This window comes from Thunnus thynnus, chromosome 23 (genome assembly GCF_963924715.1).
Source record: "Thunnus thynnus chromosome 23, fThuThy2.1, whole genome shotgun sequence".
Lineage (NCBI taxonomy): Eukaryota > Metazoa > Chordata > Actinopteri > Scombriformes > Scombridae > Thunnus > Thunnus thynnus.
In genome coordinates, this window is record NC_089539.1 from 24,714,032 (window position 1) to 24,730,291 (window position 16,260).

Sequence of the window (16,260 nt, forward strand, 5' to 3'; positions counted from 1 at the left end):
CAGGCCTTAAAAGGAAAAATAATATTCTCAATTTAATATAAGGGGTGAAATTAATCAATTAAAACTCAACCACATTATTTAGAAACGTGAAAAAAAAGCCCCTTTCAAACCAGCAGCATCCCTTTACATTAATCTGAGACCAGATGTACGAATGAAGAAGCACACAAGTCACTTTAACGGAGAAGTTACAACAGTAATCTTACAAGGCCGGACCTGAAACATTCCTGAAACACTTAAAACAGAAGTCTGGACTGAAGACCAGCAGCACAAAAACATCTTCTCACACCTTCTAATGTCACTTAAATACAGTTAATATCTCAGTCTTCATCTGTTATGCAGAAAATCAGTTGTGAAAAATGTATTTTAAAGCTTACGACTGGTGAATTTCTGTATTTTTCTTATTGTACTAAACTATTAAAAACACATCAGTGAGTCACAGCGCTGCACTGGGTGACGTGTTCCTTCATCATGAAGAGTTTGGTCACATTAGTTTGTTTAGAAATGGCTCCAAAGACTAATAACAGCATCACATTTTCAGTCTCTGGAGAGTAGTTCTGTATAAGGCAGAGAGGGCACGAAGCAATCAGATATATCAGGCTTTGATACAAACACAATACTTGTTGTTAGTGGATCAGTTCATCGTTGGTTTGGATCCAAACATGAGATTTGTTGACAGGAAGAAGAATATAGAATCTCGGCATCGGAGTCACTTTGCCCACTTGGTGGATGAGCGAGCCGCTTTGTTCATAAAATCTAAAACAGTGAAAATTTGGTGTTTTGTTAGTTTGACAGCTTTTCCTCCGTCAATATTCATGTAGTATTAGCTGTGGGGTTTTTTGCCCACTCTTCAGAACATCTTAACCACTGGAAAAACAGCTGTAAAGCACTTTGTCCACTGAAAAGTTCTATATAAGTGCAGTTCATTTACTATTTGAACCAGTCTGCTGTAACTACAGTCCAGACAGTGTAAACATGGAAATGTAGAACAAATGATTGAAGCCTACCTTTATGTTTACTATTCATCTTTGCCAATAAAAAAAGAGTGGCGAAAGATAAAAGATTTAACAAGAGATTTGTCTGAATTTAACATATCTGAGTATTGTATTGGATCCAAAATGGAACCAACTATCAGAACCATCACCATGCAACGTTCATACAACTTTTTATGGATATTTATCATTTCTAAGGCTGATGAACTAAAATATCCAACAAATAAATAAATACAATCAGTTCAGTTCAGATTTTTATTGTCCCACAAGAGGAAATTCTTACTGCAGCATAAAAACATAAAACCATGAAGCGCTTTGGTAGCTGAAAGGTTACTGGTTCAATCCCAACCAGGTATGTTTCCTGTCTGCCACAGGCAAAAAAAAACAACACAAACACCATGAAAACATAAACACAATAAAAACAAGACAGTAACAGACATTAAAAGTGTTGCTACGATACACAAAACTTAGACAATGAGGATGTAAGTAAGAAGCAAAGAGAAACAGCAACAAGAAGAATAAATGTACAAAACTCATGGTGAAAATACTCAAAATAAATTTGGGATGTCATAAATTCTTCCTGATTTGCGTCAGTTTGTAACTTACTTACACAAACAGTTCGCCCACATACAGGATGAGCAGGTCAGAGGTCAGACCTCCTCCTCCGACTCTCCTCCACCACACGTGGATCCTCTGGAGGTTTCAGCTGAGAAGAATCAGCCGAGCCGCTCCGACGTTTCCAGTCCGTCGGCTGCTTGAAGGAAAAAGACCAACCGACAGAAGGACTGATCATCATATCTTCAACTCTCTACTGAAAACAGGATGAAGATGCAGCTCAGTAACGCAGCTTTCCAGTCAGGCCTGAATTATGAGGTAATATTTGTAATTATGGGATTTCTTTTTCATAATTATGACATGGTAATTATGAGATATGGGTCTGGTAATTATAAGATGCTAAATTATAAATACAACATATTGTATTTGTAATTCTAAGCTACTGAAGTCATTCACCACAACGTGTTCATGAAAAAATACAATTCATATTAAACCTGCACTAATTAACACATGAATTATTATTATTAAAAATATTCATTATAGCTGTTTTTTTTTTCTTAAAAAAAAATCATCATATTTTCCCATAATTAGGGTTTTTGTAGCTCAGGATTATAATTTAGCATCTTATAATCACAAGATAAAGATGTTGTGAGATATGGACGTCATAATTATCAATAAAGCTCCTAATGCAGTGAAATGGAAATATGACACGAGGCTTCTACTGTTTTAGATTCATTTGTATTTCTTCATATTACATGTTTATTATTTCTACATCCGTTTCCTGCTGTCGTCACTGAGTTTGTGCTCTTGGTGTGTTTTGAGTTTGTATAAAAAGCGACAGTGAAGGAGTCCAGCAGACACGCGTGTGCTGTCGAGTCTGGAGGTTTCCCTTCACTGCTGTGTAAGAAGTGTAAAGAGGCAGATTAGAGTCAGTGCGGCTCTGCAGGAAGCCGCTGCGGCGCTCAGCTGTGATGTCTCTCTCGCTGAAACGGCTTAACAGCAAATATAAGTGCCAGAGAAGAAGAGAGATCAGGAAACGCTGGCAGAAGAAGAAGCTCTCTGAGAAACAGTAAATTGAGCGTGATGTCTCAGTTTGTTTTTTCAGTCTTGTTTTTTTTTTTGTGTTTGGATGAAGAACAGTTGGACGTGTTTCACCGACTCGGGCAAACGTCCAAACATTAAAAACCCACAAGAAAAGCAGGTTCAATGAGCTGCAACAACCCACATGAAGCTTTATATTTAGTGTCTGCAACAACCTCAACTTATACTGAAGACATTCAACTAGATCCAAGACATCATGGTTCATTTATCAAGTAAAGTAAAGCTGCTGATACTCATAATAAGTGGTTTTTAAATGAGTATTAACTGCAACACACAGGCAGCATCACAACACCTCCATATACAGTATATATATATATATATACATAGGAGCTGCCTCAGTCATCCAATCAGAGATCTACTGAAGTCAGTTTACATCCATGTCTGTCCAGACTCATAATATTTGAAGGAATTTAATAAATGTATTGTATTTCACATGTTTGGCCAGTAAATCTGATTCTGATAGAACACAAAGTTGTAGCGATGACAGTAGACGATGCTTCAGATATGGATGTTGCTGCTTCACACACATCTTCAACCAACCAGCACAGAAGATCGAAACAATCACCAGTTTGAAGATTAGTGTCACCAGTTCAGTATCCGATCAAACATGAAATACGGTCAGTCTACCCCTCTGTTCCTGAGTTATGGCGTCAAATAACAGCTAGAAAAGTGAACTTTATAATGTTATAGTGAAGTTGACCTTTGAACATGTTTTGTGTTTCATCCTTGAGTCCAAGTGGAGGTTCGTGCCAAATTTGAAGAGATTCCCTCCAAGTGTTCCTGAGATATCACGTTGACAGGAACATGACGGACGGACAACCCAAAAACACAAAGCCTCCGGTCACAGCTGTCGCCAGAACAGAGGCACGAAAACGCTTCGGAAAGACTAGAAAAATACAAAACAATGCCAAATCTTACAACACATTATAGCAGCATCCATATAACCACAAAACTCTCCAAAGGTCAAGAATAGAAAATATCAAGTGAATTAAGAGCAAAAGTACTGATAGAAATCTTACAGTGTGGTCAAAAACCATAATAAACCAATTCTATCAAAAAAAAGTGTTAATTTATCAAAAACTTTGTAATATTATCATATATTAAACATGATATCTATCTCCAAATGGCACCAAATGGTCACAGATGAAGGATGTACAATGGCAAAGCATAAATAACATCCATATAATTTAAACAGTATAAGAACTATGATAGAGGCTGGGGATAAGAAGGACCGTTACGCTCATGTATATGTGTTTTTATCCAGAAAGCAATCTGTAAGGAACTATAGTCATATAGTCACACACTGTGTAAGTATGTCTTCATCTACATGAAGCCGCTTAAAGGACGTTTTTGAGCAAAAATAACAAAACCACAGCAGGAACCAGCAAAGAAGAAATGGTGTATACTGTTTCCGTTTTCGCAGCGACTTCCTGACATTTAGTTTATTGCAGCAGATTCCAACAGTTTGAGCAGAGAAAGGTGGTATAGTATATTTGTTTGTATAAAAAGCAAATATAAACAGACTTAGACGTCACTGAAGAGCTGAAAAAATTAGATCTGTGTGGAGCGATGATGAGGAGACTGAAACCTTCCTCACATGAACACATGAAACTAACAGAAATGTCATATTTCCATCATGTTTTCCATCGTTTGAGCTTTGACTGTCGCTCTTTTAATGACATCATCTCGTTGTGTTCTTCTTCTTCTGCGACGGTTTAACGGCACCGACTGGAGAATCAGCGACACCTGCTGTTTATCTGCTGATATTCACACAACAGCAGTGGATGGAAACAAACATTCACTACATTTTCTTTTGATGGTTTTCTGGAAATCTGAGGAAGGTTACAGTCTCCTCATCATCGCTCCACATAGATCTGACGTTTTCAGCTCTTCAGTGACGTTTAAGTGGACGTGTTTGATGTATGACTGGAAGGACAGGGTAGAGTGGGCGTCATCCTGGACTCTACAGTCACATATCAAACCCGTCACCAAATCCGCCTTTTTCCATCTCAAGAACATCTCCCGACTCCGGCCGTCTCTCTCAAACACCGTTGCTGAGACCTTGAGCCATGGCTTCATCTCAAATCATCTGGACTACTGCAATGGAGTCCTGTTCGGGGTTCCCAGTAAAACCCTGGACGGGCTACAATATGTCCAGAACTCAACCCCCACTCTCATTCACCTACACTGGCTCCCTGTGAAATACCCAGTACCTTTCAGACCTCCTCCACCAACACACCCCTTCCCGAAGCCTGCGGTCCTCGGACTCGGGGCTGCTCTCCGACCCCCCCGCACCAGCTGACGCAATTTCGGAGACAGAGCCTTCAGCGTGGCAGCATTATTTAAGCTTGGCTTAGTTTTCTTTTTCTCCTATTTTGTACAACGTGTTTTGAAAGGCGCTATATAAATCTAATTTATTATTATTATTATTATTATTATTTCAGTGACGTTTAAGTCACATGACTCATGTACATCATCATTTATTCACTCAGTCTTTTTGCTTTTTATTCACACGACTTTGAAAAAGACTTTGAGAAAACTTTTAAAAGACTAAAGTCTGACAGCTTCTCACATCTGAAGACATTGTGTCTTCATTTTGAAGACTGTGGATCTTGCAGGGTCACTATTTGCAAGATGACAACTATAGATTCCTTTTGAGATTATTTCCCATCCTGCTCCTGGTGGAAATTTAACAAGAAGAGAAACTTGAATAATGGAGCAGAAACAGAAGCAGCTTTTGGCCTCAGCTGCTCTTGTGTGTGTGTGAAGCGGTTTATTCTGAAAAACCAGGAGACACCGCAGAGCATGGACACGACCCCTGCAGCAATTACTGTCCACCTCTTTTTCCTTTTCCACTCCGTCGGTACAAATGTCAAAGATTCACTCTTGTTCACTCCACAACTCCTCCAGTTTCTCCTCCTTTTCCACAGTCTGAGAGAACCGAGACTTGTTCACGTTCTACACCGGGTTCATCTGCCCGGTTTGCTGCTTCCTGTTTGTTGCTGGAGAGAGAGCACCTATTGGTTGTTGACAATGTTCACATCATTGACCTTAACTGTTTACATGAGCCAAGACTAAAAACAGCCGATAATATTAAACAGGTTTGATTTTATCAGGATATCAAAATGAGAAAAAGACAGATCGGAGTTTTTTGACCAGTTTACACCAAACGATCGAGATGACCGCAGCAACTCTGGCAAAACTCTCATGATTTTATTCCAACATTGGAAATTTGTCTGCGACAGTGAAATCGCTTGAAAAGTCACCACAGAATCAAGTCTTTATGAGATTCTGCCATTAGTTTACTGTTAAATTTACATCCTTTTTCTCATTTGTCAGACACTTTTACCAAAGAGACTTACAAGCAAAATTAGCAAATTGCTTTTTGAAAGCATTAAATGGAAGCTAAAGGGCTTCTTGCTAAAATTTCCAAACGATCACAAGACCCCTAAACCTATTTTTATAATAACACTAATAATAATCTTCATTTATATCATTTATTATGAAATGATTGGATTTAATGATAAAACAGATTTTAAAAAAAACATTTCCAGTAATGTAAAAGAGAATTTAAAAAAAAAATAAAGACAGAAATATAAAAGACAGTTAAAAGAATAATAACTCAATAATAAATTTAAACTATGTGGGAGCCAAGTTACATTTATGTATGTTTAGTTCAGTAAATAAGTGGAGTCTACATTTTGTTAAACAATTCATGTAAATTGAAAGTACAAATAAGTTATTGAATAAGTTAATTAATAGTAATTTGTTAAAGCTCAGCTAATAATTATTTGATTTAATTGATGTTGATGTAAGGCACCATTATTTAGACTTTCTGTTAAAACAGTGAAGTAGGTTACTGTCACTTTAAGAGATATCGGCCCCTTGTGTTTTGCCAGGGTGAACCTGTGGTTTCGAAGGATTCAGGCTCTAGTAAAGACCGAGCCACACGGTTTTCTTACCGTAGTACAGTTTACTGATTAGGAAAACTTGGCTTTGAATACTCCTGTAAGAAGATACTACAAACTGTGGAATAAATACTTGTTTTATCATTTTTGACATCGGAGTCCTGTGGAAATTTTTCCTCCTCAAGCTAAAATGCACGAGTTAAGCCAAGGTCCTCGTTAAGCTTCAACCAGCCACAAACTATGTAAAAAAGCTGCCAAAAGCTGAAATATTTCTTAGAAAAACATATTATTGTTTTTTAAACCACAGTTATGTTCCAAAGCTGGATTTTTAGTGATTTATTAATCATAATTGTGAACGTAATGTGTTGTTAAGCATTCTGAGCAATATATCTGTTACTTGATAAAAACTGTGTATTAGATAAAAACTATCAGATAAAAGCAGAGTTAATATCAAATGTAACAGGAAAACACATTACATATCTGAGTTTTGACTGCGTTATGAAGAGGTATGTAGGCCACCGCGTACATTTAGTGTCCTGGATATCGTGTTTGAACAGCGAGGAGGGAAAGAAAAGAGCGACGCTCCAGGAGGATTCCTGCCGGCTGGTCTGACCCACAGAGAGAGGAAATCCATCCGTCAGTCAGAAGTATCTTCACCCTCGCACTGTATTTCTTTCCCATATTGTTGGGTCGACAGCTCTCGGCAGGCTGTCACGCTTTGTTTTGAGAGCGTTACATCTCAGTTTATGTCAGGTCTAACAATCGTGCACAGACCTGCAGACACAAGAAGCTGCTGCTGAAACAACTCCAAGAAGCACAAATATGTAGGAAGGCAGCCAGAAATGTTCGGTGTTTATTTAGTGGTGACGGTGTAGTAGAAGAAGAAATATCACCCTTAAACACAGCTATTGTATCTACTTTATGTTTCCCAGCTCACTCTGGAAAGAGATGCTGCTGCTGATGTTTGAAACGCTCTTTAAATACTGTAAGCAACACCAAATAAACATTGTTCACCTCAGAGAACCCACTCTCAGCGCTCTCATAGTGTCGTTTTCAGAGAAAAAGCTGTAAAAAGCCGCTGAACACTACCTGCAATCAGACACAGTTAGCTGTAGGCTAGCTGGTGAACATAGTGGAGCATTTAGCAGCTAAAGAGCCAGATATTTCCCTCAGGAGTTGGTAGAGAGTAAAAACAGAGCTAAAAGAAAGTGAATATTGGACAGAAACACGACTCCACATGAATGATAATGTTGCTCCGTGACTGCTGGATGTGGAAATAAGCAACTGTTTGCTAACATGTTCAACATATCAATTTAAAAGCTGATGATGTGACACAAAGTAAGCTAACGTCAGTTGAAGATAACGTAAGTTTGCACTGAAGATCATCTTTTTAATTCTATATGTGCAGTAATTCGTTGGTATCAAGTCACTTAATCTCCTCATGAAGATGGATATATGTTGCTAAGTTTGAGAAAGTTGAACTGATCAGAACTATTATAAGCAACTTTGAGCTGTTTTTTACTGTAACGTCACTTACAAATATCAGTAGTTACAGGTTGCAGTTTTTCGGTCTTGTTTCTAAAGTGTAGTTGCTTATGTGGACTCGTCTCCTTCATGTCTGACATTAAATGTTGGTTAGTTCATGTAGTATTAGTCTGAGTCCTTACAGCAGCCTGAGTTCACTTTCAACCCAGATCCTTTGCTGCATGTCATCCCCCCTCTACATCCCATCCATCCTTCTCTCCACTCTACCTGTCTTATAAAGCAAAAATGCCTTATAAATAATCTTCCTTAGCAGATGTTTTCAATGTTATTTAAACATATGATAGTCTGTCACTGATAGAATGACTTGATTGATTCATTTATTCATTCCTCAATTGTTGTTGGCCAGTTGGTTTTGTTCAACTTCTTTAGAGTTTAAAAAAAATGTAAAAATTACAAGTTACAGTATTTTTGAAATGGCTTATGAAATGCAAAATAAAGTAAAATAAAATAAATAAGTCTTATTATTATTATTATTTCTCTCGTGAGATTTTCTCATTTTCTATCGGCTGCTACACGGAGACGAGAGACAAAAACAGAAAATGGAGCAAACAAAAAACAAATTTTTCAACCTTTTTTTTAATTGAATATTTTTAATGTTGCAGGTTGAGGTTTCCTTCGTCAGTGTCAACTTCAGTAAAGGTCATTTTGGTATTGTGAGTAGAAGTATCCAAACCCACACACACAGACTTCCTTGCCAAATTTCCTCTGGTTTTGTTTGCATCCTTGCCGAGGTGGAAACTTCTCTGCACTTTAGAGAAACTCTTTGACGAAAGGTGAAAGGGACAGATCTGCCCTCGGGGACGAGATCTGTTTCTTCGGCTTCCCTCATCCAAAAAAACACTGACGGAGAGCTGACACCGCAGCCTCTCTGTCTCTGTCCTGTCAGATTGTGTTGTTCTTTTCTCAACAGACGTCACCTAAACACACTTTCATGTGTCTGTGAGGGCCTGAAAAGACTGGAGACAAAGCGTGTTCTGGAGCTGGAATGAGATTCTTGCTAACCCTATCAACCAGACAGAACATGGACCTCTATTAACATCCAATCTGACCTCTAGATGTTTATTTTTATGGGGTTTTTTTACAAGAATTTTGTCTTGATAAGGTCAACTGACTTTTGTAAAAACCTACAAGCTACAATGCTAATGTTGCTAGCAGTAGATTGATACGCTTCAGAGACTCAAACTGTGTTTTTGTAACAAACTGGTGGCTGAATCTACAGTTCAGGAAATTAAGAAACACAAGCGATTGGTTTTCTTTGTCCATATTTCAGTTCAAGCAATTGTCTGTGTCTACAAAGGTCTGCTTGGGTCAAATTTCAACAAATTTGAACGTTCACTGAACACCAAAGTATTTGTTGCATCTCTCAAAATGTTTGTATTTAAATTTTTGTATGTGTTTTACAGTTTATACGTTTTTTGGATTTAGAGCACATTTCCTAAAAGGGCAAATATTCTGCTTTTTCTAGTTTTCTGTTATTTATATCCTGTTATGATGTCGGATGTCAAACATGGTCAAAGTTCAAAAACTTGAGGTGAACACACGTAGAAATGCTGCCTGTCATGTATGCCCATAAACAGCTATCTGCTCAGTAGCCTTGGTTGCTAAGGTGGTTGCTAAGGTGTTTCCATGTGTTGTTCACTCTCATATTTCAGATGTGATTCAGCTCCAACATGTACGGATGGATTTGAGAAGTTGACATTTGAAGTAAAGAACATTACTGTTTATGCTTTTGTTTTTGTATTTGTTTTGTGTTTAAAGATGACATATTCTGCTCATTTCCAGCTCTGTATTTATATTCTGGGGCTCTACTGGAATATCTTTGTATGATTTCCAGTTAAAAACTCCTTATTGATCTTCTACTGGTCCTTTATGCAGCCCCTCAGTTCAGCCTCTGTCTGAAACAGGCCGTTTTAGCTCCTGTCTCTTTAAGGCCCCGCCTCCTGATGAGCCCACTCTGTTCTGATTGGTCAGCTTTCAGGAAGCTTCCTCCGGCTCCGGAGGCTACGTAAACAAACTATAGTAGCAGGATATCACTTCTTTTTCTCCTTCTTTACTCTTTGACCATGTTTAACATCCGACATCAGAACAGGATATAAATAACAGAAAATCACAAAAAGCTGAATATGTGCCCTTTAAACAAATATTAAATGGTTTTCTATTTGGTATTAAAAAGGACTCAGAGTCTTAACTGTAACTTGGTGAACCTGTGGAGGTTTTAGAAGTATAAAGCTTTACATTTCTTTTCAGACTCCTTTTTGAATTATTTGACTAAAATTATTATTTATTCACACATTCAGTTATATTTTGACTTCTCTACATTTTGTCAGTTTCAGGGCTCCATAGCCGTCCACCAGACAGTCTGGTCAAAGGTTAAATGTTTGATTATTAAACCATGAATCATCTTTCCGCATGAATACATTCCTCCTGATTCAGGCCACTGCAGCTGGCAGCAGTGTGTTATTTTTACCTGTGATGGAAGGTCTTGATGTAGGAAAGAAAAATGTTTATTGCAGGGGTTATTTTTCAGTACTTTTTGTATTAATTTCGATTTATCTGCTCTGAATGTGTCAGAAAACGTACAGAGGCTCATATGTCTAAAAGAGAAAATTGTGTTTTAGGGTAGAATCAATCAGAAATGTAACTGAAGTAGAAATATGGCTCTTAAAGATGGTATAAATAATCAAAAGCATCCAGGATATTTAATCACCATGGTAACGGTCAATCCACCGCCTCATTAGCATTCAGACGGTCACACCAGGAGAACAAATCTGACCTGGGAAAAGAGCCAAAACACGCAGCAGCAGCAGCAGCAGCAGACTGATGGCAAGACAATATTGCAGTTAATCTGAGGATAATCCTGAGGAAGAGGCAGGCGGAGAGGAAGGAGCTGTGCTGAGATGTTGGTAGGTCGTGGTGGTGGTGGTGAGGTTTCGGTTCGGTCAGATGTCGGGCTTTTAAGATGCTGAATTGTTGGTGGAGGGGGAGGCTGTGGAGGAAAGATAAGCGGCGATGGCTGCCCGTCCGTCCTTTTCCTCGACAAGAGGCTGCTGACTTCCATTTATCAAGGACACGGATGGCTTGAGAGCGTGACGCATGTTGAACACATAACAAGCAGCAAACACAGTGAACAGCAGAAGAAAAGAACACATTGATGCATAAATTAGTTCCATTGTCTCGGTTTTCCTTTCCATCTATTTCATGCACATATACACATTTAATAACCTTCCAATCAGTAAATTAATGACTGTATCCTTCAAGGGTTTTTTGCACTATCACTTGCATATTACATTGATTTTGCACATATGCGTAGCCTCTACCTGCTCACAGGAAAAATACAAACAAATATAAAAGAAAATTAATCAATTGGATACAGTAAGTTATGAAATCTGAATCTGAGAGTGAGTTTGAAACACTCATCACACCTTTTACAGCCAACGTAGAGATGAAACTAAAGGTCTTTGGACACCAAGTCCGTTTTTTTTCGTGTGCGTTTTTTTAATCCGTCATCTGATGCGTTTTATTACTATATTCGTTGCGAAAATTCGCAATACAAGGCAAAATAGAGTCGTCAAGCAGTGAGGATGATTTTGTGGTATCAGTGTTTCCAGGCTGTGTTGTTTGCATGTACGGTGGCTCTGAGTGGTCAAACAACTCTGTAAAGGCTTTTGACGGATGAAAAAAAAACTCGAACCTGTTCCGAAAACTTTAACGATGGACGAAACTTTCAGAGTCGGTGTGTAAACATGATCAACACAACGTGACGTCGTATTTATTTTTTAACGTGTGACAATTTTGGACGAAAAAAACAGACTTGATGTGCAAAGAACTTAAGGCTCAAGCTAACGACGTCTCTGCGCTGCTCTAATGACGATGGAACATGTGACGTTAAGTGACTTTAGTCCATGTGAAGGAACAGGAGACCTGCTGTGAGGAGCTCTGCATCAGATGTTTTAATATTTGTTTGTATATTGTTTCTGTGTGCAGGTCGGAGGCTGAAACCGCTTTTCACTGTTTAATCATGTGACAATAAAACTGAAGCTTGATTTCTCTGAGGGGGAATAAAGGCTGAACAAACAGACTTTTTATTATTTAAAGTATTTTATGTGCTTCGATATTTGGTTTTTTTCTCATATTTTCTGTATTTTATTTTATTCTTACAACGTGATTATTTTTTGTGATCGTGTTATGTGATGTTTTATTCTTACTGTACCTGATCTTTTACTTGAATCATTTTTTGCACTTCCTGTAGCACCTATAATGACACATTATTATTGTTGTTGTTATTAGTATTAGTATTAATATTAGTATTGTTATTCCTCAGAGTCAAATAAGAAGACAAACATCAGTTTTATCACTTTGTGTCAGCCTTTTTAAGTAAAGACATAAGTGTAAATCAATAAATATTATGCATAGCGATACAGTATGTAATATAAATTATATTTTTAGGGTTTTTTGCATATATTTAAATAAATGAATGTGTGTTTATAGATTTGGGCTGCCTGGTTTGCCTTGCAGATAGTAAAATATGTTTCAAATATATGTTTTTAGTTTTCCAATCTCAAAAAACATAATTACTTAAGACAAAAGACTGTTTATGTTGGACTAAATCTGCAAAAAAAACTCCAACAAGAACCAGAATCAAGATACTGTCGGTCTGCTACTCGCTGATGTTCTTATCGGAAGGATTTTCCAAAAATGTTGAACTGTTCCTTTAAACATGTTGGAACCAATCGTGTGTACGAAAGGCCGTTTTAAATGGAAAAGCCATTGACTGTATGACATGATTTCTTCATACAGTGAAGACGGGAAGAGATTCAAACCATAAAAGCGTTCGAGATTGAGTAAAACATGAGTGAAGAGAGAATCAATCAGCCCGGCAGGCAGCTAATGTCACCACAGACATTTAACCAAACCTCCATCTACATCCACATTCACCAGCATGTCACCACACACACACACACACACACACACACACACACACACACACACACACACTGATTCATCACCACCTTCCCTGCGGGTACCAGAGGCTGGAAAAAAAAGGAAACCACTACTGTTGTTTTTATTGAGATAATGGCCCTCGTCTATTTAAAGGTGTCGCTATGATTTATGGAAAACATTCTCCCAGCAGGCCTCTGGATTACCATCGCTCTCTCTCTACAAGAGGAATGACCATATGCAAGCTGCAGATAAAAGCAAATACTGTACATACTTCTGTTGTTCTCTGGGCTTTTTTTAAACACTCATTTCCTTTTCTAGCTGCCTGCTTTACCTGTGTTTGTAGAAAATCAGCTTATACTGTATCAAGATAACCTCTATGAGTTATTATGGAGCTCCTGTGATGTATTAGTTTGTTTTATTATTCTGTCCTCTTTGTTGCTTTTCCATAACTAGCCAGGGAAGGATTATTTTCATTATCAATTAATCTGCCAACTATTTTCTCAATTAACAGATGAATCATTTGGGCTACAGAATGGCTGTAAATAGTAAAAACACCAATCAGAAGCCTCCAGAGCCCCGTTGTGCCCAGAACTTTCCTGAGAATCATCATATTTTTAAGTTTTCTTCAGTTCATTTTTCTGTACATCCACGGATACATGCATCTACACTGCAAACAGGAAGTGCTGATAGCTAATTCGGTATCCTTTGTGGGCTTTCTGGGTCCAAATTAAAGTCCAGTTCAGATCGATGATTTGCAACGAAACTGGATGAAACTGATCGTAAATGTTCTAAAACTGGGCCGTTCACGTCAAAGCAACGCACACAGACACAGATGACGCACCAGCATACTCCACTACTTCTGTATCGGTACGTTGTATTAGTGGATTAGCAGATTTCTGTTTGTTTTGATAGCCTACAAGCTACGTTACTGTCTATGAACAGATTGAATGTTACCACCGTTTGAGTGGTGAACGGTGTTTCGTTTGTTAACGTTAGCTAACTTAACTCACAACGTTAGCTTAACGTACATGAAAAAGAACAAGACCAGACACGATCAAGCAAAAGGTGTTGTTTTGGTTTATTTTATTGGAGTACGTTTTTTGAGCTGCAATCGTAAAGTGAACGTTGTAAATGCAAACAGTTGGATGAGCTGGTCACACGGATGTATAAAGAGAACTGGATACAGTGTTGGAGGCGGGGCCCCGTTCACTCCTATGAAAGCATAGACTATATAAATATGGACGTAGTTACCGTGACGTCACCCGGCCGTCGCCATCTTGGCAGTGCGTAATGCTGCCTAACTCCCAGCCAATCAAAAATGGGTAAAGAGGCGGGCCGAATGGCTGGAACAAGCCACCTAGCGGCTGGCGGACCTGTCACTCAAAGCAGCCATGTCCTTCATTATGTATAACTTTATGGCTTAATAAAATTTAAACAGGTGAGTTATAAAAAAATTCACCCCCCGTACAGTTGTCATGAAAGAGGAAATTAGCTTTAGAGACCAGCCAAACCCCCTGGAACAGGCTCCCTCTACTCTGTCCAGAAGTGCGCCATGTTTCCAACTTGCCTGTGCTGTTTCCTGATTGGCTGTTGAGAAACAGCTACATCCTGACGTTCTAATACTGCACTTGGTGATTTGAGACCTCAGGCGACAGCTACAGACGCTCTACAACTAACCAGTGAATCATTGATCTGAACCACAAAAGGTATTGAGTTTTTATTGTAAGTAAAAATTTTACTTAAGTCAAAATGATGTGATAATAAGTCAACATTTTGACATATTCTCTCTGATTTAATATCATACATTTGACTAAATGTTGTAAATTTGAGTCGAAATACAGACTTCTGTAAAATCTCATAATACCTCTCACCTTCACACATTGTCGTTCTATAAAAACATCACCTATCATTTAAAAAAAGTAATAATTTGACTTTTAGTCAAAATTACGTGATAACTCAACAGTTTGATTTACGCTCTCTGATCTAATCTCATTTCACTTAAAGTTTGAAAAATTGAATTTAGACATTTTATCTCATAAAACCTTCCTCCTACATAGACTTTGACGCACTATAATTACATCACCTATTTTCCCCCTTTGGCGCTACTATGACCGCTGTCACTTAAATGTAAACAGATGTAGCTTTGGAAGCAAGTGATGAAACAGCTGATTCAGTGGTTTTTTTGTGAGAGGACAGTCTCCATTTTTGACCTCTAATTTAAAATTACAAGATATAGTTATAAGATAGCAAATCAATTGATTGATTGTCAAAATTAAGCGGTATGAAGTCATAATTATAAGATAAGTAAAAGTCATAACTTACTTTCTCTGATTTAACATCATACATTTGACTGAATTTAAATTTGACTTCAGTCATAATTTGTACTTATTAATTATCTCCTTATTCTTTATTATTGTACTTTAGGCGCTGACAGGAAAACACAACAACATTTTTGTTTTTTTTACAATTACACCCTAAATCTACTCATGTCACTGCCGGCTTCCTTGACGGTCTGGTTAACCAATCAGTGAAGACACAACACACATGATTACATCACAGACTGGAGGACTTCACATCAGATCAATGACGATCAGATTCAGAACAGCGAGTGTTGTGTTTCACATCGATCCCCTTCTCTGTGAGAGCTCTTCTTCTTCAGGACACACATTAAATATTTACATGATTAAACCTGTTTGGAGTGACATTGACTGAAGGATTCATTGACTTGACTTTACACCGCGTTCCCTGACCAACAGTTAAAGTTCCCTCTGTCATCTGAGACCTTGTTGAGCTTAACTAATCCTCCTGCTGCCCACAGAAATAAGCCTCTATCTGATGACCTCCTGCTGCCCTGCACTGTGGCTGCAGCAGCTACTTTTCTTCATTACTAACTCTGCATTTTGAGTAATAATCTGACATTGTACAAACGAAGAATTTTCCTTTTGCACATGAATATTCAGACTATGTAGATATGTTTCTAAATTAGAAAATTTAACCACAAGATTTTTTTTAAAAAAAAGCTTAATGTATTTAGACATCAAACTGACATGTAAAGTACAAGATGGACAAAGTTTTAACAGAGGAAATCAAACTTTATGATGCTCATCAGGGAAATACTTTTGACAGAACTACACAGAAATGTGTGAAAGAAACATGTTTTTCATTTTCTTGACAATATAATTTTGGTTAAACTAACCTATTTGTTACTGTAAACATAAACA

The 16,260-nt window shown here is 37.8% G+C and overlaps 2 long non-coding RNA genes across 2 annotated transcripts; one reads left to right on the plus strand and one right to left on the minus strand.

Moving 5' to 3' along the window:
• Window positions 1-1,230: 1,230 nt before the first annotated feature.
• Window positions 1,231-5,025, minus strand: LOC137176101 (uncharacterized). Its single transcript, XR_010925803.1, has 2 exons — window positions 3,599-5,025; window positions 1,231-3,558 (listed from the first exon to the last, which is right to left on the minus strand). It is a non-coding gene; the product is annotated as an uncharacterized lncRNA (long non-coding RNA).
• Window positions 5,026-12,736: 7,711 nt separating this feature from the next.
• LOC137176077 (uncharacterized) lies at window positions 12,737-15,727 on the plus strand. The gene is made up of 2 exons (XR_010925794.1): window positions 12,737-14,745; window positions 15,464-15,727. It is a non-coding gene; the product is annotated as an uncharacterized lncRNA (long non-coding RNA).
• The last annotated feature ends 533 nt before the right edge of the window (window positions 15,728-16,260 follow it).